The sequence below is a fragment of the Acinonyx jubatus genome, chromosome A3 (assembly GCF_027475565.1).
Source record: "Acinonyx jubatus isolate Ajub_Pintada_27869175 chromosome A3, VMU_Ajub_asm_v1.0, whole genome shotgun sequence".
NCBI lineage: Eukaryota > Metazoa > Chordata > Mammalia > Carnivora > Felidae > Acinonyx > Acinonyx jubatus.
This window is the reverse complement of record NC_069388.1, coordinates 75,695,899-75,721,214: the sequence shown is the minus strand read 5'-3', so window position 1 is coordinate 75,721,214 and position 25,316 is coordinate 75,695,899. Positions and strand designations below refer to the sequence as shown.

General features: G+C 40.5%; 1 long non-coding RNA gene across 5 annotated transcripts in view; it reads right to left on the bottom strand.

Annotated features, from left to right (window-relative positions):
• LOC106976764 (uncharacterized) overlaps positions 1-25,316 on the bottom strand; it is a 593,570-nt gene that overhangs the window by 37,476 nt on the left and 530,778 nt on the right. For 4 of the 5 annotated variants that reach the window (XR_008289330.1, XR_008289331.1, XR_008289328.1 and 1 more), the window contains one exon: positions 4,806-4,981. This is a non-coding gene — a long non-coding RNA (uncharacterized LOC106976764). Of the gene's footprint in view, positions 1-4,805; positions 4,982-6,998; positions 7,213-25,316 lie in introns of all 5 variants that reach the window. The other variant, XR_001430527.3, reaches the window with a different exon arrangement.

Genomic DNA, 25,316 nt, shown 5'->3' with positions numbered 1-25,316 from the left:
TCTAGAGGGACCTCACCATACCCTAGAAAAGTGGCTTTTGTATGATTCCTGGCTTTTATGGACTTTAGCCAGCTCTTCAGCAGTCTTAGGTAAATTAATATTCAGTGAAAATTTTAATAAACACATGAAAATTTTCTACATCGTATTAAAAACTGATCAGTTGGCTTAATACTACACCTCTCATGCCTGCCCAGAATGTTAGTCCATCTCATCAAAACACACTTGGGAAAAATACTGAAGTTAGTCCTAAGCCACCCCTGCTCCATTTTAATGCATTCATCAGACAAATAGTTCTGGATATTATTCCCCCTGTCCATTCTCTTCTATCCCTGGATCTTCCATTCCTTTCTTTTTCTCCCACGATGTCAGATTATTAAACACATACACTTCAGTAGGCCCACAGAAAATAGAACCACTTCGGATTTGTTTTGGGCAGGAGGGGTCAGCCTGAATTTCCAGAGTGTGGCTCAGTCCTCTACCACACATTTCCTCCCACTCCAGGGATTTCACTTCATCTTTCATCCATCCAGCTAAGGAGAACAGGGGCTAATTTAGGAGCCTCTTTATGCCTGTACATATTCAGCCAGAGGGGTCACTGTTGATTGATGCAAGACACTCTGTCCTCCAAGAGCTCGCCAGGTCCCTGCTGGTCCAGAGAGTAGCAACCAACAGTAACTCACCCTTTAGTGCCTGTGCGTTTCTGTGCCTCCAGCTAGAAACCGTCAATAAAAACCAGAGGCAACTTATGTTGCCTTAGATCACTAATAAATGCTCCACACCACCACCTCAGAGCCCTTTCACAAAAATGTATTTCTCTACAGATAGATGCCAAGCCCCAGCAGCCAATTACTACAGAAATGCCTCAAAGGCTTGAAGGAGGAGGCAGGGAGAGACAAGGGGCTCTTTTCAAAGATAAGAGTTATATGCTTCCTCCTAATAAAAGTTGCTCCCTTTTGTTGAATGCTTCCTCTAAGCCAGACACTGGGATAAGGTTTAACCTACATTATTTCATTCATTTCCTACAATTCTGGGACTCCAAAAGCTCTAGCCCATTTTACAGATGAGGACACAAAGGCTCACAGGACTTAGGCAGCTTCTACTTTCTGCTTCTCCACTCCCCTCCACACCCCAACCTGCCACAACAAAGGCTTGTGGGTGTGTGTTGCAAAAGCAGCTGGGAAATGCCCAGATGCCAGGCATTTCAGGTGGATGTCTGGGCTTCAGAGCATGGCCACTCCTACCCTTACAATGCAAAGATGTCCAATGGTTCAGTTAGTTCACAGACTGCCAGAAACAGACATGATGTCTAGACATCATCTAGACATTGTCAACACTTCCAGGGCCTTCCACTTTATTGGTGAGTGTTGAATATTCTGGAAATTTCCTTTTGGTACCAGAAAGCACTGGGTGCCCACCCTGTATATGGTACTGTGATGGGTTCTGCATAGGTTTAAGTGAGTGAAATGTTAAAAGAAAGAAAGAAAGAAAGAAAGAAAGAAAGAAAGAAAGAAAGAAAGAAAGAAAGAAAGAAAGACAGAAAAGAAAAAAAGATGGCACGGTCACAGTCTTCTACAATTATTTTTAATCATGCAATATTCAATAAAACCAGCCCCTGGGTTAAATGCTAGGGATAAAGGGAATAAACGCTCCTGGGCCATAGATTTTATCATTTCTTTTTATCCTTCCTTTGTTCTACCCCTGTTTCCTAAGGAGTCTCATTATCTCCCTTTATATACACAGGTCTTAGGCAGATTACGTGGCAGGATGAAACACCTGCACTGACCAAAAATCCATTTGGCTACTAACTACAGAAAAGCCAATATATCCACATCCTGAAAAGTTCATCTTGCTGGACACTGGTTATGGTCTGATAGGTTAGAGCTGTCAGTTTCGCACTTCACCACGCTTCACTCCTGCAAGAACGGAACCACCGACTATCATGAACTTTTGACTTCTTCTCACCCCTCCCTGAAAACTCACAACACAGGAACATTAAATACCCAAGATAATTGCTTATCTGTAATAACTGTGGCATGAAGGACCCGCGGGATGCTGCCTTACATCTCCTCTAACCGAGCCGTTCCGCAACATTTCTGTGAAGGAGCAGACGTAAGCTGTCTCCTCTTTGCCAGAGAGCAGAAGACCCTGTGGATATGGTAAGACCCAGGCTTGAATTTGGGGATGAGGATCAGCACCCTTTTCTGCTATGGAGAAAAATGACCTACCCTTTTGATAGCTTATACTTCTGCCCTGCTTCCCTATCTCTCAAACACATTACATCATGGTTCCATTGGCTCTACGTGCCAGACCTTACATTGGTATAAACGTTTTGATATTTTGCTCAGCTGTAACACATCTCTGTATTTCATTTGACTGCCACAATGAGAAGGAGAAACATTGCTGTCCCAGCTTACCAAAGAAGAAACTGAGGGTCAGGGAAGGTCATTTTTGCAGGTTATGAAGCTAGAATTTCAGCGCACATGATTCTTTGCAATGGCCAGCGTTTATAGCTCTTCAGCAATCTTCATTTGGTGCACGGGGTATCTGGGGGTCTTCCTTAGGGAATCACGGAAGAGTGAGATCACGTGTGCCTAATGAGCCACGTGTCCCACCTCAGGGACAGGAGTCACAGAGTTAGGTAGGTGGCCATGGCCAACGACACCCTGCCCAGAGCCTTTGTGTGGCAAGAAATCCAGTCCACTTCCAAAAGCAAGGCTCTAAGAGAGGGGTTTCTGTTGACACTCTCTCTGTATGTTTTGTTATGCTTGTTTTTGTTGGCCTAGAGAACCAGCAGCCAGGGACAGCAGGATGACTTTGAGCCAAGGGGCGGTCTGTTCACACCCTAGGGACAGGAGTGTTTCACTAAGTTGCTGCCGCTTGAAAGGACAGCCGCCACGCAGTCTTGCTCTCTCCCGGTTTTGTTATCCCTGAGATAATAAATAAAGGCTCATTCTGTTGTGTCCAAAAGACCCTTTTCAGGAGACCTGCTCTTGCTGGAAGTCTCCAGAGCCTCCTCACCTGATTACAGTCAGATGCTGGGCATTTCAAATTAAATTAGAACAAATAACAAAAATGAAAGGAGAGTGGGGAGGAGGAGGAACAAACCAGCAAAAATGGTATTCATTTAAAGTAGCCAATGAGAAAAACGGAGCCCGAAAAACTCAGCTGATAACGGCAGAGATTGACATTTGCTGTCCATCTTAGGCTAAAAAGAGCCACAAGTGAGAATCTGTCGGGATGACAATTCCAGGCCAATTTCATGTAGAATATTCTGCTGCAGATATGGCCAGGATAAACAAGAAGATGTTTTAAATCTAGACCTGAATTTTTATGGCCTCAGACCACGATAGGATCTCTATTTGCTTGTGTATGCAACATACAAGATACAGTGCTTGGAAGATGGTAAGAATATTTGTCCCATTGTGCCATTGTTTCCTCTAGCAAGTCCTGTCAAGGACGAACTGTCATTTGAGCTCAAAATTCTGCTCAAGATGTGCCTAGAGAGACCCACTGGAGTATGGATGGATGAGAAGGCAGAGGAATTCTTGTAATACCTGCTCCCAATATGCTCCAATGTCAGGAAGATGGTTTAAAATCAAATGGAAGGATTCATGGACCAAGATTACAGTGTGTCCATTGCCAAAGTGATTTAAGACAGCATCCTTAGAGCTCCACTGAAAACAACTTGAAATCAAGCAGTCTAACAAAGCCTCAGAATCGCTTCGGCCTCCTTGATACCACTTTACCTTGGTTCCAGCCCGGTCTCACATTTGCCTGGAACATTGCTATCACCTATTTCAGCTGCCCTAAATACTGCCGGATGGATCCCAGAGCAGTATTAAGATATCTGATAAGACAATCTAACTTCACCATCCAGATGCTGAAAGGACATTTACATTTAATGTGCTTTTTCAATCCTATTAGCCAAAGTAGTATATTGTACAGTAAAATATATTGTCTTATTACACTGCTTTCATCACGAAGAAACAATGAGCACACAGAAACGTAATTCATATTATATTGTCTGTCACTAAAGGAGGGCTCTTCGGCAAACTTAAACCCAATTTGGAGCAAATAAACTATTAGTGAGCTAGAGAGTTCACTAATCTTGTGCCCAAACTAGTTGCATCCACATATTAAAAGCCATTATCAACTAGGCAAAGAGACCCAGGAGAACACAACAGATGATTACCTTCCGAGAGACATTCTTGCACATAGCATTAAAAACGCTGTTTGGTCATGTGTCTGTCCCCTAACATCACTCTTCATTTTGATTTCCAGCGGCCAGGCATAAGGAAAACTTCCAAGTCTCTGAAGGAGCCGGTGCTGGTGGGGATTACCTCAAAAAATGTGACAACCCCTTTATTAAAAAAACAATAAGCATTCAAGAGTGATCAGTGAAAAAATGTCTCTTAAGGCCATTTATTTTTAGCTGAGCGTTGTTGTGACTGTTTCCATGGCTAAACCATGAACATGTTTGCTGCACAAGCCCGGCCAGCTAGTGGCCTTAATTAACTTTCAAATGGAGAATCCTGCGGTTTACCACTTATTAAATATCCACCACACCGAGTTACAGTTTTACCCTTCCACACCTCACTTAGTCAAGACGCCTCGAAAAACCCACGATGCTGAATAACTGGTGATTTAAAAATAGGGACCACGTGTAATTATCCGACTGAACACACAGGCTGTGAGGAAAGTTTACTAAAATCTGGGCAGCTTTCATTTCCAGATTGAATGATATAATTTGTAAATTGAGGCAACAGGATAAGTCACTCAGAAAGAATAGAACAAGCTGTTCTTACTCATTCAAAGGGCTTCAACACATATTTGTTAAGGGCTTGCTTGGCGTTCCAGATACGGCGTATTCTTCCAGATTCCTCATGTCCAGGAATAGCAGGAGGTGGCAAACGGAGTTCAGGACATGGCGAAGAAGGAAGAGGCCACTCTCAGCATTCAGGATCTTAAAACAGTATGCTCTCTAGAGAAGGAAGAGTAAGAAATCACTCATCAAGCTAATCTACTCTTAATACAACATACAAGTAGCCTCACCAAACTCATTTCACCAAGCGTTTTATCCAGGAGGGAGACGATGCGGTTTGAGATTCAATCGAGACAGAATTAGTTTTTGCGATTAGCTAGGCGAGTGGTTAAGGTATGGTAATAACGGTATCCTTATCCCTTCTCTCCTCTCTCTCACCCAATACTCTGAGACACACACTCACACACACACATCCACACACGCACACCCTCGCCCACGTCTGTTTGGATTTGGCTTGTGAATCTTCAACTAGTGTTGTCTGTGTTTCAAGTTGTGTACTCTCAGGGAAAAAAAAAAAAGAAGTGAATTCACCTCTCGTTGAAATTCCACTGTGTATAAAATGGTCTTGGAATTTGAAGGGAGAAAAAAAATCCTTCTACAAAGAGAACATGTGAAAAGGCCAAGGGAGAGCATAACTGAAAAAAATATATAAAAATGCAAATTTTCCTAAACTCCAGCTTTGGATGGACTGAAGCATAAGTGAGAACTTCAACAAAGCAATAGAAAAAGATGACAGCTCAGAGTTTCAGAAATTTAAGACAGCAGCAGGATTAGACACTTTGGGTTGTCTTCGCACACATTTCTTATGGGAGTTAATTCCATTTGACATGCAAGACCAAAGCAAGATTACAGAGGCATAGCCCCATGGCGAGGTGTATGCTGTAGCTAAAAGCTGGGATTTGAATAATTGTGCAGGCTTACTCCAAGAATCAGGCGAGAACAGAATGAATGGATTATTACAAGGAACTTTGTACATTTTTAACTGCTGGACTTAATAAAATACCCTCTATGTGAGAGTGATGTTATGGTCGTCTGCACTCACTCTAGCTGAAGTTTGTGGTAGGATCCATCAAAAATGAGGAAGAACAGAAACTGATTTTTAAAACGAAAGAAAGAAAAGAAATGAATTTCACAATGAATGACTGGGCTGGGTTGTGGCCGTATGATTTACAGAGGAACAACAAATTTGGAAAACTTGAGATCAACACACCTAAGCCCTCTACCCACCCCCCTAAAGGTAGAGGGAATTCATTTCCTGGGCAAAGATGTTTGAGGAGAAGTGGAGAATAGAATTCAAGGAAAGTGGGCCACAAAAGGTGGATTTTTACTTCACTATTTCAGCTCGTTAGGGAGGTCATTTGTTACTGAGAAAAATTACTAACCCACACATCGTTTTATATATATGTATAAATGTGACCTCTTTCGTTGGAATCTGTGGAAGCACTTGTCTGTAAAAGGCAGAAAGAGTAACAGTTCTAAAGACTCCTCACTGCTTAATTAACTGTCCAGTGAGAATTATTAAAATTCCCTATATAATTCTTATTTAGCTCTCATTAAAGTGAAGGATACAAATGCCGGACAATGCCAGGTTCAGAGAAGCTTTAAGAAAGGAAAGTTAGTCTTGTAATAGCTGAGAATTATGAAAAGCTGCCCATTAACAGTAGCCAAGTAGACCTTTCATTTTAAAAGTCACTGATTCAGATCGGAAATGATTTGATTTGATTTTCTCCTTTAGAGTAGACTTCATCTCTTCTCCTCCTGAGAGCCCACCTCTGATCCTCCAGGAGCCCTAACCAGCCCAGTGGCGAGAGAGAAGTCCACCCCAGGAGAGGAGGAAACTGCTCTGGGGCCACGGTACTGGGGAAGCGCGCCCTCTGCTGGGAAAGGCCAGTCTGCAGTGGGGCTTGGGAAAATCCCCCAAAGAGCCTGCCCTCAGGAAAGCAAAAGAGATGCACATCTCCAGGAGGGACCCCCTCGAAGATACGTGGCATCTCTTTCTCATAACTGCAAGAGGAGATTAGAGAGGGACAGGAGAGGGGGTGAGTGCTCGATTTAACCAGAACTCAAATGCAGCTCTCTTCACAAAACATATCCGCCAACTTCAGCCTGCCATGCAAAATGGCAACAGGAATGATGAACACATTACAAATTTGTAGACCCTAAAATTAAACTCCACCTCATTTATTTCATATTTCAGCATGCCGGGGATGGCTGACATTACAGGCACACATCTTTCCTGATAAGCTCTGTGATTTCCTTCTTGGCAAAGGGATTTGTGCTCTGTATGGATGCACTCAGTCTTCTTGAAGCCCCAATTCCGTGTGGTAGAGCTAGGAAAGAGGAGGCACGCTGCAGTGATCTGCAGAAGAAAGTCATCGAGAATCGTAGCCCTGGGAGGAAAGCAAATGGAGAAGTTACCAAAGGAAGATAAAGAGCTAGTCTTTCCCCCTCTGTCTCTGTGCATCATTTAGATCCCTGCTACTAAGAGTCATTCACAGACCGGCAGCTTCAGCATCACCTGGCAGCCTGTTAGAAAGGCAGGAGCCCAGGTCCCACCTAGACCTACTGACTCAGAGTCTGCATTTTAACAAGATTCTCAGTGATTCAGAAGTACACTCAACGGTACACGCACCGCCGTAGACACTAGAAGAGCTAAAGCACAAGGAAAACTAGAGCACTGAACTTTACAGGTGGAAGGAAGCCTAGATACCAGCTGCCTCCTTGGATAAGGAAACCAAGGCCCAGAGAAGAACATAGCTCCTTACACATCAATGAAGGGAACTTTACATAGGCCTGAATTCGGTCTGCTACGAAAGCTGGAACACAAAAGCTTTCACAGGCTTTTGCGGTTAGCCTCGTCACATACTACAAAAGCAACAGAATGTGGCACCAACACAACAGTGATGTAGGGGATCAATCTCATGTGGGAGGGACCTTATCTTCTTCTAATCAGCTCTGTACTACTGAAACGACTTGTCTAAATTCTTCAAGAATTGACAGAGAAATGAGATTCTGATATTCCTTCTATTCACATAATGATTGATGAAACACATGGGAAAATAAATTGAATTATGTTATAATCTCCCAGGGAAACATAATTAAGTTGTAAAGCATTCCCATGAAATCCTAAAAGCCTTATATCATGTAGACAGTGACTTCTACTACATGATCAATAATTATATTAATTAAAGATAATTATTTTGATAAGATGGTGTGACTTTGGGGCTCCACTTATTCTTGATCTGATATATTGATCAAATAGTGAAGACTCGGCAGGAGCCAGAGCCAGATAGAAAGGATTCTTTGGGGGTTCCAGAAAGCTTTATGATATTTACGCTAAATTGTACTAATTTGTAATTCCTGACCAGTAATTTGATGCTTATTCACACAATCCAATGGGTAATACACATACAAAACCAGCAACACATTCCATTCACTATTCTTAATTCTCTGTGAGCTAGAAGCAAGTGATAGTCAGCTAGTAATAGATACTATATGAAACATAAAATCCAATATTCCTCGAACTTTCACAACTCCAGAACATCCAATACATTCTTGGTGTGTATGTAGGACTTTAAAGCGCATTCATGGCAACTCTGGAGCAATGAGCTAAAAGAACTAGACCCAAAGTTAACAATGCTCAGAAAGCTGCAATGAGCACGGACCCTTAAACATTCGCTAACTCTCTCTGTAAACAGAGAATTATGATTATGAAGATCAGCCCTGGAACGCACATCTGGTCATGCACAACTGAGTCTTCTAGCTGATTCTTTCTCTGAGCTTTCCAGAAATACCCTTGCCGAGTATTAGGCACCTATTCACCTTCATAAAGGTGAATCAGGGATCACCAACAGAACGTAGACTGAGATGGAAACGTGAATTCTAAGCAATAGTAAAAGAATCATATCACAAACACACCAGGTTTGGAATTTTCTTTTAAAGGCCACCACTTTTATCACCATTATATGTTATTAACTTTCCAGAATCCTTTGCACTCAGGATAAAATGTTGGGTTGTTTTATTATTAAGGGATAATGTAGTTGAAAAGAATCACAAGTATTAGGAATGAAGTCATTACCATTACACGTGATTTTATCAGAATTTCCTTAAATTATTTGTGAAAGATCTTGCTGATATGATGACCACTATATGAAAGGTTGTAGAGTTTCCTCTCAATGAGGTACTTAAGAGTCAAAATCGAGGAGCCAATGCCACATGTTTGAATTGTGGGTCTGCCACTTACCACCCATGGCTTGAACAAGTAAAACGTCTCTCTATGCCTCAATTTCTACATCTAGAAGATAGGGATAATAGTAATACATACCTAAAGGAGTTGTGAAAATTTGGTGAGTTAATAAGCTGGAGACAACTGGAACATCCATGAGGCATACTAAGCACCCACTTCATAGTGGCTATTATCAGTATTGCCCTTATAATTTATGTAGGTTGACTTATTCATGGTCTTATTACTATTTATTAAAGAACAGTTTTCTTTAAACCCACCTTTCACACTACCTGAAAGCCAGGGTTTTAGTCTCTAGCTCAAAATCTACTTTCTTAATAGTTATAAAAAAGAAGAAGGGTATTCATGGGACCTGAAAACACAAACTTATTTATGTTATAATTTGATGATCACACACACACACACACACACACACACACACACACGGGCACAGAACAATAATACCTCATAGCCCAATGCCAGAAGTTACCCTACGGGGGATTTGCTATACAGGAAGCTAAATGTGACCCAGTATTCTAGTGAGAGATCTTACCATTCAGAGCAGAATAACCTGAGAACAAAATAATGCAGAAAGCAGCCCCGAGGTTCCTTTGTCTTTCCTCGGGTAAAATCAATTCTGTTATTATCCACAGTTGGGTATAGAATGGTGTATGAACAGCGTGGCTTCAGCCAGCAATACCTCTCAGAGAGTGGGTTTCATGGGTAATATTCCACACCCTGATTTACTCGGCATTGTCAAGAGAGAAAGGAGGAGTTCCATCTTAGGTGGGAAAATTTATTCTAAGGAAGTATTAAGACACTAGAAAAGACAAGAGAGAAGAAAGACCCGAGCAAATTCATATAGAATCAAATATGCTCATCCTCAGACATAGAGCCCAATGGGCAATATTGCTAGGCCTAATATCTTCCTCTCTGCTCTTTTACAGGAAGCCTGTTTAGCCATATGTCCTCATATTTCCTATTCGTGGGAGGGAAATGGACCATGCACATGATGCTGCACGTCAGAGTGAAATAGAAAAAGCTTTCCAAAGAAAGTAAGCAGACATATAAATGTGGCCTTGTGGAACCCATAAAATAGACCAGCAATGATTGAAAGCAAGGAAATGGTTTGTTCTTAAAACTACAAGAATTAGGCAATCGAGCTAACTAATAGGATCTGAGAAGATGTAAATAAGTTTTTTTATTGACAAAGGGAGTGAGGAGACAAATTTCAGCCTGAATGAAAGAAGGTAAATGATTCCTCCCCAAAGGCAGAGCCAAGATTTCTCAAATGCACTGCCTTTAAGAGAGATAGAAGTAAAATATATGAAGCAAGATGACATAATGTGCTGTTGCTTAAATGTAGGCAATGATGGTATCCTATTCTACAGACCAAGTTGTGAGTAACTGAATGCAAGATAAAGCAAAAGTATGAAAAAGGCCACTCAGTAACAGAAGCATAAAAATGCAGTGTGTATAACTCCTGAGAAAGGTACAGTTGTGTAGGGCTGATTAGTAAGGAGAGCAGTCAACAGAACAGAGTGGATTTGCACAGATTAGGATGGGGCAAGCTTTGTCCAGAAGATTGTACAAAGTTCTTGTTGGTCTTGAATCTGAAATAAGGTAAAAAACTTACCTCCCATCACAAAAGACCTGCTGTGAGCTTTTGGTATATCTCAGTCAAGCTACTTCTCTTTTCCCACAAGCCATTTAAAATATATAATTTACAATAATATTTGTATTCTCCTAGGCATATTGTTCCCTGTAGCATCTCTCCTTTTGGGTGGGGGAAGGGAGAGGAAGCATATGGTACGGTATTTTTTTTTTAATGTTTATTTAGTCTGAGAGAGTGAGAGAGCAAGAAAGGGAGGGGCAGAGAGAGAGAGAGAGGGAGAGAGAATCCCAAGCAGGCTCTGCACCGATGTGGGGCTCAATCCCACGAACATGAGATCATGACCTGAACTGAAATCAAGAGTTGGAAGCTTTCCCGACTGAGCCACCCAGGAGCCCTGGTACTGTATTTTTGATGTGGCAACATGACAGAGACCTTAAAAAGAAAAAAAGCGATTTCATCCATAATAGCTGAACTCTGGGAAAACACAGAGCTTGATAAAGCCTAAAGTTCAGCTTTTAAGATGAGCAAGAAAGTCAGAAATGTGAAATTGCCAGGTGTGTGTCAAGAACTTGGGCATTTGCGTTTCCAAACTCTAAGGACTCTACCCCGGAGCTTGCTCCACTGTGAGGGGCACCACTACTTCTCCAGGTTCCAGGCAATAGAAGAGAAGTTTTTGAAGAAATACAAGAAAAAAAATACCCAGCCTACAAATTGCTTAGGAATCCCAAGCCAAATGTTTAAGAGACACAGAAGCGCAGGCAACAATGGACAATTGCCCAGACTTGGGCGCAAGAACACTCTGTGGTCTGTGGACTACTCTCGAACAACCGCATGACAAGGCCGGAGACCATCATTAAAGAGGAAAGGAAGTGTGCAGCCCTTCGAGACTACGAGGGACTCAGCTGAGGGCCACTGGTCCCCTCCTTTGTTTTAACCTGAGTGTTCTGAGGCCACTTGTGTTGGCAATGCTCTAATTCGTTCTGTGGGGACTTTGAAGATATTGATGGCTGGGGAGGTGTTTGTGTCTCTGGTGAGGGGAAAAACATAGTTCTTTGACCTTTACCAAGGTAGACGTCTATGGCAGGATTCAGAAACAGAAGGTGCAGGGGCAGAAAGAAGCCAAAGGCCCCCTGCAGCTGTGTTCATAGATCACTCTCACTAGGTGCTCGTGGGAGCAAATGATGACTAATTAGGCAGGCATGACAGAAAAATAAATAAACAGAAAGAGGAGCTGGTATTTTTTAGGAATGTAAATGCAACTCAAAATCAGGAAACCTTAAACAACAACAGTTCTCAAGCCTTTCACCTGTTGCAAGAGGGGGGAAGGAAAGATCTATCTTCAAGCAAAATCCTCAGTCTAGGATCAGCTCAGAAGCGAAGGGAGTAGCTGTGGCTGTGGGAGAAGTCACCGTGTACTTCTGCGAGCCTCTGGCCTGTCTGCTCCTTTCTTTCACTTTGAGCTTTACTCTCTGGTTTTTAGGGAAAGTTATAAAATGAGGAGAAGACAAAATAGACATAAATACTGACATGCACACGTGTGCATGTTTATTGTGTTCTTTCCTATACATGGAAAAAAGACAAAAGAAGGAAAGTAATTTGCAGTTCAGTTCTCTGCCCTCGGTTCTGGCTCACCAATGAATCTTCTTATATACAAAGCTGACTGGAGGGAGGGGGGGATTGAATAACAAATTTATGTGATACAATCACATCATTTACAATCACATAATGGACCATATCCCAATTTTCAAAAGGCATAAAGTATCCTCATTAATACGATAAGTGCAGCAGCCAAATCAGCACTGTGATTTTATCAGGGTTTTTGACTGTACATGAATTAGAATGTAAAATGCATACAGAATTTTTAATGGGAAGGCTTTAACAGTCACTGAATGTATTTCTTACTGTCATTTGCATCACATTAAAGTGAAATTCTACATAAAAGGATAAAGAGAATATGTCCTAAATTACAGTTTTTCCATCGTTGTCATGTCCACACATAGACAAATCTGATTCATAAGCTTAAACATGATCCTAAATCCGAAAAGGCTGCACCAACCCCCTATTTGCTTGTGGGGTTTATGTGGTTGTCTGGACCAGGTAGAGCTCTGTAAGGTCAGGTTGTCAGGACAAAGCTAAGAAAGATCATGAGGTCATGGGGGCGGAGGTGGGGGGGGAGCTCAGGGGCAGGGAGAGGATGTTTGTACTCACTGTCTCTTACTCTAGTACATCCTTAAATACTGTGACTGTGTTTTCATTCCATCTCAGTCTACTAAAAAGTCACTCATGTTCCTTAGAAGTATTCTGTTGCAACACAGAAAGCTTCTGTCTTCAGTTTGGTTCACTTGAATAGAGTTCATGATCCTAGGTGGACGGCTGTGTGAGTGCAGCTTGGTATATTCCACCCTCGATTAGTTACATATATATTGCTACGTACACAGGATATCAAGGGAACGCTTGCTTCATATGAAACCAGTGCATGTCTGCTTGTGTGTTGAAATCTGATCCATATGTCAGAAGTTAGTCTCAAGCAAATGGCAGTTGGGTAAGTTTGCTCAGCGGCGTCTACACACTGAGGCAAAAAAAGCAAACTGTCTTTTCTCATTAACCTCACATCACACACAGAGAAGTCAAGGATTGGTACACAGAAACTGATGCAGAATCCTAGGAATCTGAGACTGTTTTCCTTCCTAGAAGAAGCCAAGCTAAGACCATAGACTAGGAATGGTGAATACCTGCCGCAAACCCACTGGCAAGCACACCTGGTCCATGTGTAGGAATTCACGCTCGGAATGACGTAGCTCTGTTACCATTTTAGAGTCTAAGTAGAGTGTGTTCTCATGCACCCAATAGAAAGCTATGCATGGAACCTGGGGTGAAACAGTTGGAACTTGCAACAGATCAGCAAGTGCGTCTTGCTCCTAGAGGAAAACATTCTATGTCTGCACATGGCAACAGCCCACGTGGAATGAATGGCTTTCAGAATGGCCAGTGTCTCCATTGTAATTGATGTGTCTTTAATAGTTTATTTAATCACTTCATCTTTGATAAAGGTCAAAGGCTGCATAGAACAGTATTTTGCATTGATGGCCTCCTACTGCAATTAATTCAGGTTATTTTTCCTTGAATATACATAGATTATATATCTTATTCCATTGTAAGCAAAATGCATCAATGTCCTTCCGTATCGAGAAACAGGTTTTAAAACATTTATAATGGTGACAGATGTTACCCTAGCCCCCTTTCTTTTCCTTTCTCTCTCTTCTTTCTTCTTCCTTCCTTCTTTCTTTTAATCTTTCCTCCCTCCCTCCTTCTCTCCCTCGCTTCATTCCTTCCTTTCTCCCTTCCTTCCTTCCTTCCTTCCTTCCTTCCTTCCTTCCTTCCTCTTTCATTCCTTCCTTCCTTCTATCATACTCCTTGCATTAACATGGGAATTTGATTTTGCCCCCCCTCCAAAGAGATATATTCAGGTATCTGGTCCATTTTGATCCATGATAAAATTATTCTTTGTGATACCTAAAATACTTCCAATGACAAGACACCTGTGGAGAAGCCATTTATGTATTGATGGATCTTAAAACTCAAAGATATTTCCTGATAATAATGTTACGCAAGGCAATGACTGCTGTCCCAAAATGTATGCATATTACCATCATCGACTTCATAATGCCCTTTCAGTGGGCAGTTCACCTGTAGGAATCCTGGCCCTAGCTGTTCACTGGCTGGGAGAGTATTAACAAGGCTCTTACCCTCGCTGAGGAACAGTTTGCTCATTTCTAAAGTGGAATCAATGACATTAATTTACTGACTTATTATGATGATGTAATAGGATGATATACATCAAGTATCTAAAGTAGCTCTTGGCATGATGGAAAGAGTTCATACTGTTTTATCCACCATGCAAGATGTTTTACATTGGTTTTGCCAAACCTAAGGGCATCACACCTTTTTAAGAATCAAATTAATGCTATGTATGCTGACCTCCATGCATGATGACTGTTTATATTCAGGTAAGTGAATCACATTTTCTTCTCCCATAAAAACAAGATAAATATCTTCAACTTCCCTTTTAGTCCCTCCTGACTCCCTTGGAGATGGTAGCAAAATTCAGAAATTGAGAGAAGTATATTTGAGCAAAGAGAGACTATGTTCCTTTTTTATTGTTTGGGTTTAAGAAAAGATGAATATATTAAGGTATATGACATGATGATTTGATATGATATACATAGTGAAATGATGAATAGAAGCAAACTAATTAACATATCTTTTCCTCATATGGTTTTCCTCTGTGTGGGATGGAGCACCCAAAATGTACTCTCCTAGTATATTTCTAGTATTCAATTATTTTGAATCATGCTGTACATTAAATACTATTTTCTTTATTCTTTATCAGGAATCCAAAAACAGAACTTATTTTAAAATCTGCTATCACACCTTTTGTTTTTTTCATTTCATCAGAAACATGGTAATCGTTGGACCTGGTATTTCGCTGACTTACAAAAAAGGAAGGCATAAAGTTTTCTAGTTCTAACCCATCTCCTTGACCCACCTTTAGCATAATACAAACACAGATTTACCTAGTTTATACAGATACAGAGTGTATTCTTTTGGGGACCATATGCCTGTGTAAATAATAGCAAAACAGATGAACATTTCCTCAAACTCCACATTTGTCGTATGATATAAGGTATGTCTAAGGCACTGCCTTCCACCTCCAGATAAAACCAGTAATCTATCTCAAGGGAGCCAAACTTGTGCCACTACCTTTTCCTTCCTTTTAAATGTCTGTTTTGTGCTTTACCTTATTACCCCATGCTTCATTGTTTCACATTATCTGCTCATAAGAATGATTTGAGTATTTTACAGTATATAGATGTGTTAAATTGATTGGCAAATAATATTTAAAACTACCTGAGCTTTTTACTTTACATTCTCTTTTCTTCCCTCCTGTCAGCTCACATGTAGGTGCAAACATTCAGTAAATATACAGGTCAGATACATTACAACCTCAAAGATTCTGTGCTTCAAAAAATGCCTGATTCCATTGAAATCATCGAGGCATGCGAGTCCAACTTACACTACCCATCACCTTTGTTTCACCTCTTGCTTCATTGCAAAGGAATTGCTAATGCATCATATTTGTAATACTTCTTTCTAAATTGGCCAAATAAGATGTCACTAATATTACTTTCACTTTCTTTGAGGCTTTGTCTACAAAAGATGGGGCAGGGAGACAGATCTAAATCAGCTATGCAACTAAGTTAACGAAACCTGGATTTGTATTTACTCCTTATAATTTAGCTCTTCAAGTTCAAACTTTTCCCGATAAAATTTATTCATATAAGGAGACAAAGTCATAGGTTTGATCTCGGCAGACACGAGGACTTATAGATTTCTATTAAGCAATTTTAAAAAGGAACAGAAGAGTTAAAAACTAAACTATTCGGTCACTTCCTTCATGTATAGCTTTATTTCGGTTTCAATGTTAATATATTTGTATCATGATAGATAATTTGGGTCCTCACTGGGCTTCACCTACTCTCAAAACTTTGAATTCTCTGACTATGCTTGTTAAAAATCATCTGAACATTCTCTAAAAACAACTTTATAAATATACATATCCACCTTTCTTTTCCAGATGATGGATTTTTTTTTCATTCTCTCAATATACCTCTCTGGTAATCTTGATCGATTTCCTTTGGTTTACTCTAATCGTTCAGTTGCCTTTGAGAAAATATTCTCCAGTAGAAGACTTGTTACATCTCATACACTGCGCTGTCTTTCTTCCTTTACACATCTGGTGTGCTCTCCTTTTCCATCCTTTGGTATTTGGCAGACTAAGCATTGTGATAGTAATCAGGCCCATCTATGATATGTCCATCAAAGGCTAGGAAGCTAATATACCCAGGGATGTCCTCTGAAGACTTATGAGGAAAGGTAGATTGTGGCTCACCCCCTGCCAAAAGACGGGACACAGGACTTCCTTCACCCAGTGCATTCCAGAGGTAGCTTGAGATGCCCTGAGGAGCAGGAAGCAAGAAGTCAGGTTATATTCATTGCATTGAAATACCCCATTTCTTTCAAACAGCTCACATAATGTTTGTGGATGCTTCGATCCTAAAGAATTTACAGAAATCTTTGCAGATTTCACATTCCCGCCAAGCCCCACACCCCATGCTACAGAAGTAGAAATTTCCCCAAAGTACTAAAGTGCTAAAGAGCTGAATGCAAGCAAAACCTCAAGTTTTCCTATTGTCCCACAACTTCCGTCTTTCTAGATAGACTCTGCTGAAACCCTGCAGCGATAAACTTCTACAGCCTGCTTATTCTGTCGATCAGTCTCCATTTCCAAATATGAAAAAGGCCAGGGAAGTTTGTCCTCTTTTGAATTCTCAGCTTCCCAGGTCATGAAACTGTCCTTCCCCTTATTGTAAGTAGATTTGTGTTTTCCTCAATTCCATATCCTGCAATCTATTTCATAGTTAAGGTACACCGTGAGGTATAATACCTTGAATGTATTTATATGAAAGTGTGGTGTTTTCTTTCTTCCCCTCCCACAAGAGGCTATATAGAAGAGAACTACTGTTGTTACTTATTTTTATTCCTCCTGCTTACATCCAAGGAATTTCCGAACAGTCAAGTTGGAGCATATACATCTGAACAAAATTGCTACATATTACCTTCTTCATTTCAGTCAATTCCTCTTTTATTCCAGGCACCAGAGCATTGACACTGACACATTGATGTTCTCCTTGTGAGAATTAGCCTATCACATTCATTTACATCCACTTAATTGCTGCTGCTATTGTTTAGTCCGTTAACCTCCAGCTAGGGTGCAATTCACGTGAACGCTGGGGAAGCACAACCATTCGATTAGTTCTGCAAAGTAGATTAAAATCTTCTGGCTAATTGGAGACTGTCCATACTGCTGCCTTTCTTTCAGCTCTAGGTTAAAGAAATGCCATGTCTTCAAGGGAGGGCTCTTAGTTGTCATATGGAAGACTTGACTGGACCCAATAGCGTTTTCTGAGTATGTCTCTGTATAGGACATTGTGCCAACAATTATCACCAGTCGGGTCTCTGCCTTCAATCTGCAACTAGCCTTTTGATTGGCAACTTGCCTTCTTCCTTTTCATAAGAAGCACATGCACACTGGAGAAGCTCCAACTTGGTATGTGGCTAAATCATTAGTATCCCAAATTCATAGGAATTTCATTCTGAAATATAAGCACTAAGAAAATTCCTTATGAAATGGTTTATCTAGTTTGGGGGGAAGTGTGAATTAAGAACATGATAGTCTCACCTAATCCAAAGCACGACACCATGTTTGACATAGCTTATTTTCTTAGAGCCTATCATTGATCATTTGGCAAGCATGCTTTGGTAACACTAACCTGTTGCACTGTTGTAGGCAATGAAGTCCCAAAGTTTTCCTTGTCAACACATCATCACCATGTATACATTAAACTGAAATATTTTAAGATACTTAATTATGCTTTATCTAAAGAAGATGGGAAATTTCCACATCCACTCCAGGAATTCTAAGAAACTGCAGTAGGTCAAATTTCTTCATTTAATCTAAAATGCCTGTCTCATCGTGGTTTCAGTCTACCTCTTCAGCACATTTTCTGAATGTACCCTAAAGTCCAGCCATTAAAAGCTGGTAGCCCTTCCTTAGATAGATACATTATACTTTTTTTATGGCCTGGTGTCTTTATGTTGCTGTTCAGAATCTGGGGTTTGTTTTATGAACCAGGGAAACACATAGGAAGAAGTGCTTATGTTGACCTGAGTCATCAACATCAGGAATTGATCTAAACACCTTCCAGGTGCTTTACATCACTCACATCACCTAATCATCCCAATGGACATGTGGGAAGAGTCCTCATACCTATTTATGGATAGGCTCAGGCTCTGAAAGTTTGAGTGAACTGCGTGAGGTGACATGGTCAGTAAGTTAACAAGGCACTGAATTGGAATCCAGGTCTATATGACTCCAAACCTCCTTCCTTCCTACTTCATCAGAGAGGTGTTCCCTAAGAAGAGAGAAATCCTAAGCTGCAACTTGAAAAAGATGACAGTATTCACAAGATAGAAGATAAGGAAGTCAACATTTCTGGGGAGGAACCCCCCCACCTCCCCAGATGTGCATGGTGGGTACATCAAAGGTAACCAAGAGCACTGGGAGGTGGATGCAGGAGGACGATGGGAAAGGGTGATGGCAACAGACACTGTTGAGACCACATGACATCTCTTAACGGGAAAATTACCAACTGGCAACCATGCTGCAGGTGGAGAATCTCAAATAGCTTGTGGAGAGGATAGAGAAGACATTAAGGCTGACTAGGAACCCAGGGGTTCTGGGACTTAAAGACCGTGCTACTGACCCTCCTCCGAAGGTGCCAAAGAAGAAAGCATTTCATCGTCTGTGAAGGCTGCAGATGTGGTGATTACACAACAGATCGTAAAGTAGACACCTTAGGACAGAAGGGTTTGGCTGACTCATCAGTTTTTTGTCTCTCTGACCTCTGTTTTATCTTTCCATTGTACAGGAAGAAGATAAGCAACCAAGAGAAAGAAAAACCTATCACAAAGTAAGAATTACCCCTAACGTTTAAAGGGCCTGGAGGAAGAACACAAAGGGAGGCCCACATACTGCAATGGCAAAATATTTTAATATTACAATTCAAACTAGGAAACTATTGACTAAAATGGATTCTATCTTCTTATCTTGATGGATACAAGAACAATGTAATGACAATCCAGAAGTCCAGGTGTCAATTTAGAATCTTTGGGCCCCTTGGAGTTCTTTGTTGGAATTGGCAGAAGAGGGAAGCCTTACTCCAGCCTATTCTTCCCATCCCTGCATTATGAGGCTCCTAATGTGTGTGGACACATCTTCCTACATTTCCATGTTCAGTCCACAACTCAGCTCTTGGGGGTGTAGAGGCCATTGGTAAGGTCCACCTCTGAGAAAATGGACCCAGGAGAGAGGACTGCACAGACCCTAGAAGTGGGTTTAGGGCCACCTGGGTCAGGAATTTGGGGGTCTAGTATATCTTGAGCATGGCCTAGAAGGGGGCAGGAGTTCAAGATCCAGTTGGGAATGTTTCTTGGTACTTTGCACAACTGACTCATTAATGAGAACTAAAATGGGACCAAGAAGTAACACAATGAGCTTAGCAAAGCACCTGGTTAAGGCAGGGGCAGCTTCTGCCTGGATCTAGAAACAGTATTACAAGGAGAAGTATCAAAAATGCTGTCTTACAACCCAGAGATCCTGTTTGGGCATCAAAGTTCCTCTTTGTTGTTTCACCAGCTTCAGGTGGCCCCAGTCATATCAGAGCACACGGGAGCCTTGCATTTGGCATAGACACAATTTCAAGAAGCGTCCTTAAAAAGTGGTTGTTGTGGTTTTAATGTTAATCATTTTAATTTTTCAATAAGTTAAAGATCTTTCAAACTCTCATGCAGTCCACATTGTGTATACCTACCAGGTCATACATGAAGATTCAAACCGCCATAAAACAAAGAAAAAATTTTGAGATTCCATTTCATTTCTCCACTGACAACACACAAACACACACACACAGTTGAAGTACCTATTTAATACCGTCCTATGTACAAATTGTATTCACCAGCAAATTGAGTCTAAGAAGTTCCTTCTCTGCCTTCGCCTACCCGTTTGGCTACTGAGCTTGCACAATCAGAAAACCCTCAATCAGTTCAAAATGGAGAGCTTCCCTCTGCAAACTCACTCTACAAATTGCATTAGGCTCCACATCACATCTCCCCTCCTTCAGCCCTAGTGGATAGAACAAGTTTCTCTGAGAGGATCATTTCTGTTGACCGAACTTTAAGTTCTTTTCCCAGATCCCTAACATGAGTTGACTGAATTTCTTGAAGCTTTTGTGTGTAAAGGTTGCAGAATGTCAATTCTCTAGTGATGGGATTTGGAAAAAGGAATGAAACCCAGAGCCTTTACTCATAGTGTACGAGGCACCTCCTTTTATTACTAAGTATTTCCACAACAATATTAGGGCTATTTGCCATATTCCTTTTATCCAAGGATCTGACACCATTTCTCTTTTTTCTGAGGGCGTGGTCCCAAAATCATACAAGTAATAATCAGCAGCATTTATTGAGAGCCTCTGAGGTTCCAAACATCGTGTTTTGTATTTTTTATGAGTTGTCTTCTAACCTTATACCAACCTTATGAAATGATCATGGTTGCTATTATTTTTATGACTACCGCCGCTGTTGTTGTTTTCATTGATGTTAAAGTGATAGAGATGAGAAAGCTGAAGCTTGGAGATGCTAAGTAACTCATTCAAAGTCATACAGCTAGTAAGCTGCAAAACTGTGAGCTTACACCAGACATCATGACCAACTCCAGAGGCCTTCTACAGCAGGGCACAAATGCCCGATAGCATTTGTAAAACAAATTTCTGGGAGACACAAAGAAGAGGTGGATATTCTTCTGCCTCTTAGTTCCTTAACCTGGAGGGAGTTTAAAGGAGGCAGAACCAAAGCGGAGTAACACAGACCACATTTACCCTCCCACCGGAAACAACTGAAAATAAGGAAGAATTTATGAATCTATATATACAGCTTTGAAGACATTGGACATTAAGCAACTAAAGTGAATAATATCTGAGAGACGGGAAGCAAATGAGGCGAACCCTAAGTTTGCTCCACCTCACTCCCTTGAGTGAGTTCTTGGGCTACAGTACAGAGGAAAAACCATTCTACTCCTAGATATTTACTCAAGAAAAATAAAAACGTATGTCCATACAAAGACTTGCTCATGATGTTTATGGCAACGGCTGTGTTCATCAGAGCCACAAACTGGAAACAACACAAATGTGGGAAGAAAATGTAACATAGCTATACAATGGAATAGTACTTAGTATTAAAAGGAATAGCAATTGGTATATGCAACAAAGACATAGATTTCAAAATAATTATGCTGAGTAAAAAAAAAAAACTAGACAAAGACGGGAACACAGTACATGTTTATAATTTATATAAAATTCTACAAAATGCAAATGAATCTCAGGTGACAGAAAACAGGCCTGTGGTTGCTTGAGTGCAGGAAATGATTGCAATGGGAGATGAGGAAACTTTGGGGGTGATAGATATGTTAATTATCTTCAGCATAGTGATGGTTTCACAGGTGCATATATATGTCAAAACTTGTAACTTCTGTCCTTCAAAATATGTGCAATTTATTGTCTGTCAAATATGCCTTAATAAAGCCCTTAAAATAAACAGAACAGTTTAAATTAACAAGATGATAGGTTTCTTTCTTGTTTGTGTATTTGTTTTGGTTTGTTATTGTAAAATATAATGTTCATAAAAGTGGATATATAGTTTATCTTACTCATTCTGGATCTCTAGTGCCTCCCATTAGGTGTGTTCCAAGGACTATTTCCAAGTAAGAAATTACCCCAAAATATGGTGGCATAGAATGGCCATATGTCACCCTCATGGATTCTGTGCATCAGGAATTAGGGAAGATTGGTAATGGCTTCTCTCTGCTACATGATGTTTGGGGCCCCAAACATTAACAAAACTGCTGGGGGACAGAGAACACTGAGGGTCTTTTAATCACCATGTAGTTCCTTTGATATCTCTCCAGGATGGAGGCTCCACAGCAGCCAGATTCCTTCCCCATCAGCTCTGGGCTCTCAAGGTGTGGCTCCCAAGAGAGAGATCCAGGAAGGAGTTGGACCTACCTCTAGAAGTCACAGAGAGTCACTTCCATCACACTGTTTTTAGTTGAAGCATTTATAAAGATGTGCCCAGGTTTAAGGCATGAGAACAAAGACCCCACTTCTCAGTGGGGGGATTCTCAACATAATTTTCTACACTTTAAGGAGTTGGGATAGCATATTCCACATGGGATGGAATATATGTTGGGTCAGCCACCTTTGAAAAAAAATCAGCCTGCTACACAGGGTCTGTGTCATATAAATGAACATATAAAAAGGGTTAGTCATTTTAACTTTGCTTGCAGTCTTACATGCTACATAAAATTCAGGTATTCATTCCACCAACAGTTAGGATGCATTCTCTATATTATGTGAATTCAAAGAACAATGTTGTAACCTATTGTTGGGTGAAAAAATCTTATATTTTAATAAGACAAACGTATGCACATAGATAAAGAGAAAAATATGGGTAATGGCAATTTGTCGTACAAGGTTTAATAAGTCTTGGGTAATGTATATAGGACTATCAGCATTTTAAGAAGGCAGGGACTATTAGCAGCTGAAGAAACCAGTAAATCCTATATGAGACGTGTGCTATTTGAAGTAGGATTCAAAAGATGAGCAAGATTTCTGCAGAAGATGCTGAGAAATATTGGAAGTAAGGAAATAAGCAGAAAAGTTTGATTCAAGAAATTGTTCAAACCTAACACGTTATCTGGAACTCCAAGAACCCCCTTAAAGTGACAGATTCCACATCCCACTTCTAAGATGTTCCAATTTACTAAATGCCCTCCCCCAAGAAAATATGATGATCAATCAGAGTTTGGAACCACTGAACCATAGGGTTTACATAGATGAGAGTAAAGACATCCATTTAGAAAGGTTGGGACCAAATCATAGGGGACCCGGAATATGAGTCAATTGGACTGCGAAGGAGCTGATGATTATTCCACCTATATTAATTAATTTATCATAGCACCACACTCTCGAGCTAAACCCTGCACCATGGTGACAAATCAGCTCATGAATTAGTAAATGATAAATGATAAACAACAGTAGCATTAATTACTTGATGATGCAGGTGTAACTTTAGGTTATAATGTCTTAAATATAGAATTTTAGAGCCAGGAGAAAGCTTAGCAGTCTAAGACATTTGCCTAGGGTCACAGACCTATTTATTTCTTCCCTAAAAGTATGTATGAAGTTAGTGATAGCCACCCTCATATTCTATGTGAAAGAGACTGTGAAAGCTGGTTTCACAGGGACAGTTTTATTGGAGACATATTTTGTGACATGGAATGAAAGGTGCCTTATGCACATAAGATGTTATGCCTATCATATTGCTGTCATATTATTTATAAAGCATACATAGCCTCTTTGTATCACTTTTATGCACTGGTAGATTTTGGCAGTTCTGTAGTTTCCTTTGGTACGTGATTTATTGTGTCAACTAATCCTGAAACAAAAAAATCCACAGTAAATAAGTAGATAAATTGACGTTTGTCCAGCAAGATGGTACAGTATGAGATCTATATTCATTTGTGGGAAATGAAAGCTATATGAGAGATGCAATCAGTGTTTGCCAGTTTTGAATAGCTAAGTCTGTCCCTTGCCAAAATTTCTAATTTCTAATTAGGATTATAGGTAATATTTCTCTCCGTCTCTGTCTCTCAGAATGACATCTGTGGGTCTCTTTTGATAACGAATACACCAAGGGACCCAGAGTTAAGTCTAGGCCTCAGAACTAGGAACATTTCCATCAAAGATGGTTTGTTAATAATAAAGTAAGGAGGAAAAAAGCTATTTGCTTCTTTTGTGGCTCTGACCCTCCCTTGGTCCTGCCAGGCCTGCCTGAGCATCAGCAGAGTTCAGTGGTAATTAAAGCAACAGTGTTGTGAAAAAAGTGTGAATTACTTTTACGGGAAGACTTGGATGTTGCTAGTGACTGACAAAGCACAGCGGGGGGCTCTGCTGGATATTAAAGAGTGATGGTAGTCCCTGTGTTGTAAGGTGGCTTTTCAGCACAATACAAAATTGTGACTTTTCACAAGTTGATATCTCTGGAACCATTCGAGTTATCAGCTTAAAATTTAGGTTTTTCCTTTTTTTTTTTTTTTTTTCTTTGGCGAGGTTGTGGAGCAAAACTATGTCACATTTCATGAAATGTGGTATGGTAGTTGGAATGATGGAGAGCTGAAGTATATTTTCTTTCTTTTCTTCCCCTGGATTTTTGACTCTATTATGGAATTATTTCAACCTTGAAGATTGTTGAAAATAGTGAGGAAAAAAAGCTCTACAGGATCATATGTTCAACCCTCTCTTGGCAAGTGATTTCAATGTCAACTATCTAAGCTTTCTGTTCTGTCATTTTTAAAGAAGAAAGAAGTACAGACCAGCACTCTGTTGACAATGCCAAGGAGTGCCAAATCTGCACTCTCGACAGTGGGGTATAAATATCCACACGGATGGTGAGCTCATTCCACCAACCCAGCCAGGAAAAGTTCTGATCTTGCTCTTTATCGCTGCAAATCTTGTTACGCCAACTCCCACACAGGTATGATATAACGTTGATTCTGCTCCTCATCCAGTGAGAAAAAATGTCTTTAGCTAAATCCAATAAACTACATTCTGCAGACGTGAAGCAGGAGAATATAATTGCTCAATAGGCTATTAATCATTTTTCATTTTAGAAGTTAACAGACACATTACCAGTGTTCCTGAGTCAGGTTCCTAGAGCACACGTGGAATTGTATGTAACAGCATGACCAACAGACTGGGCATCCGGCCTTAGTACAAAATAGGAGAAGATGTAGCTGAAAGGCAGTGGTAAATATGTATGTAGGGTGAGCCTGTATTTGTGACGTACCTCTGATATAAATAAGGAATAATATACTGGGGAATACGCATATGCTGTTTATTGTTTCTCACCTCCTTCCTTAAGTAAAT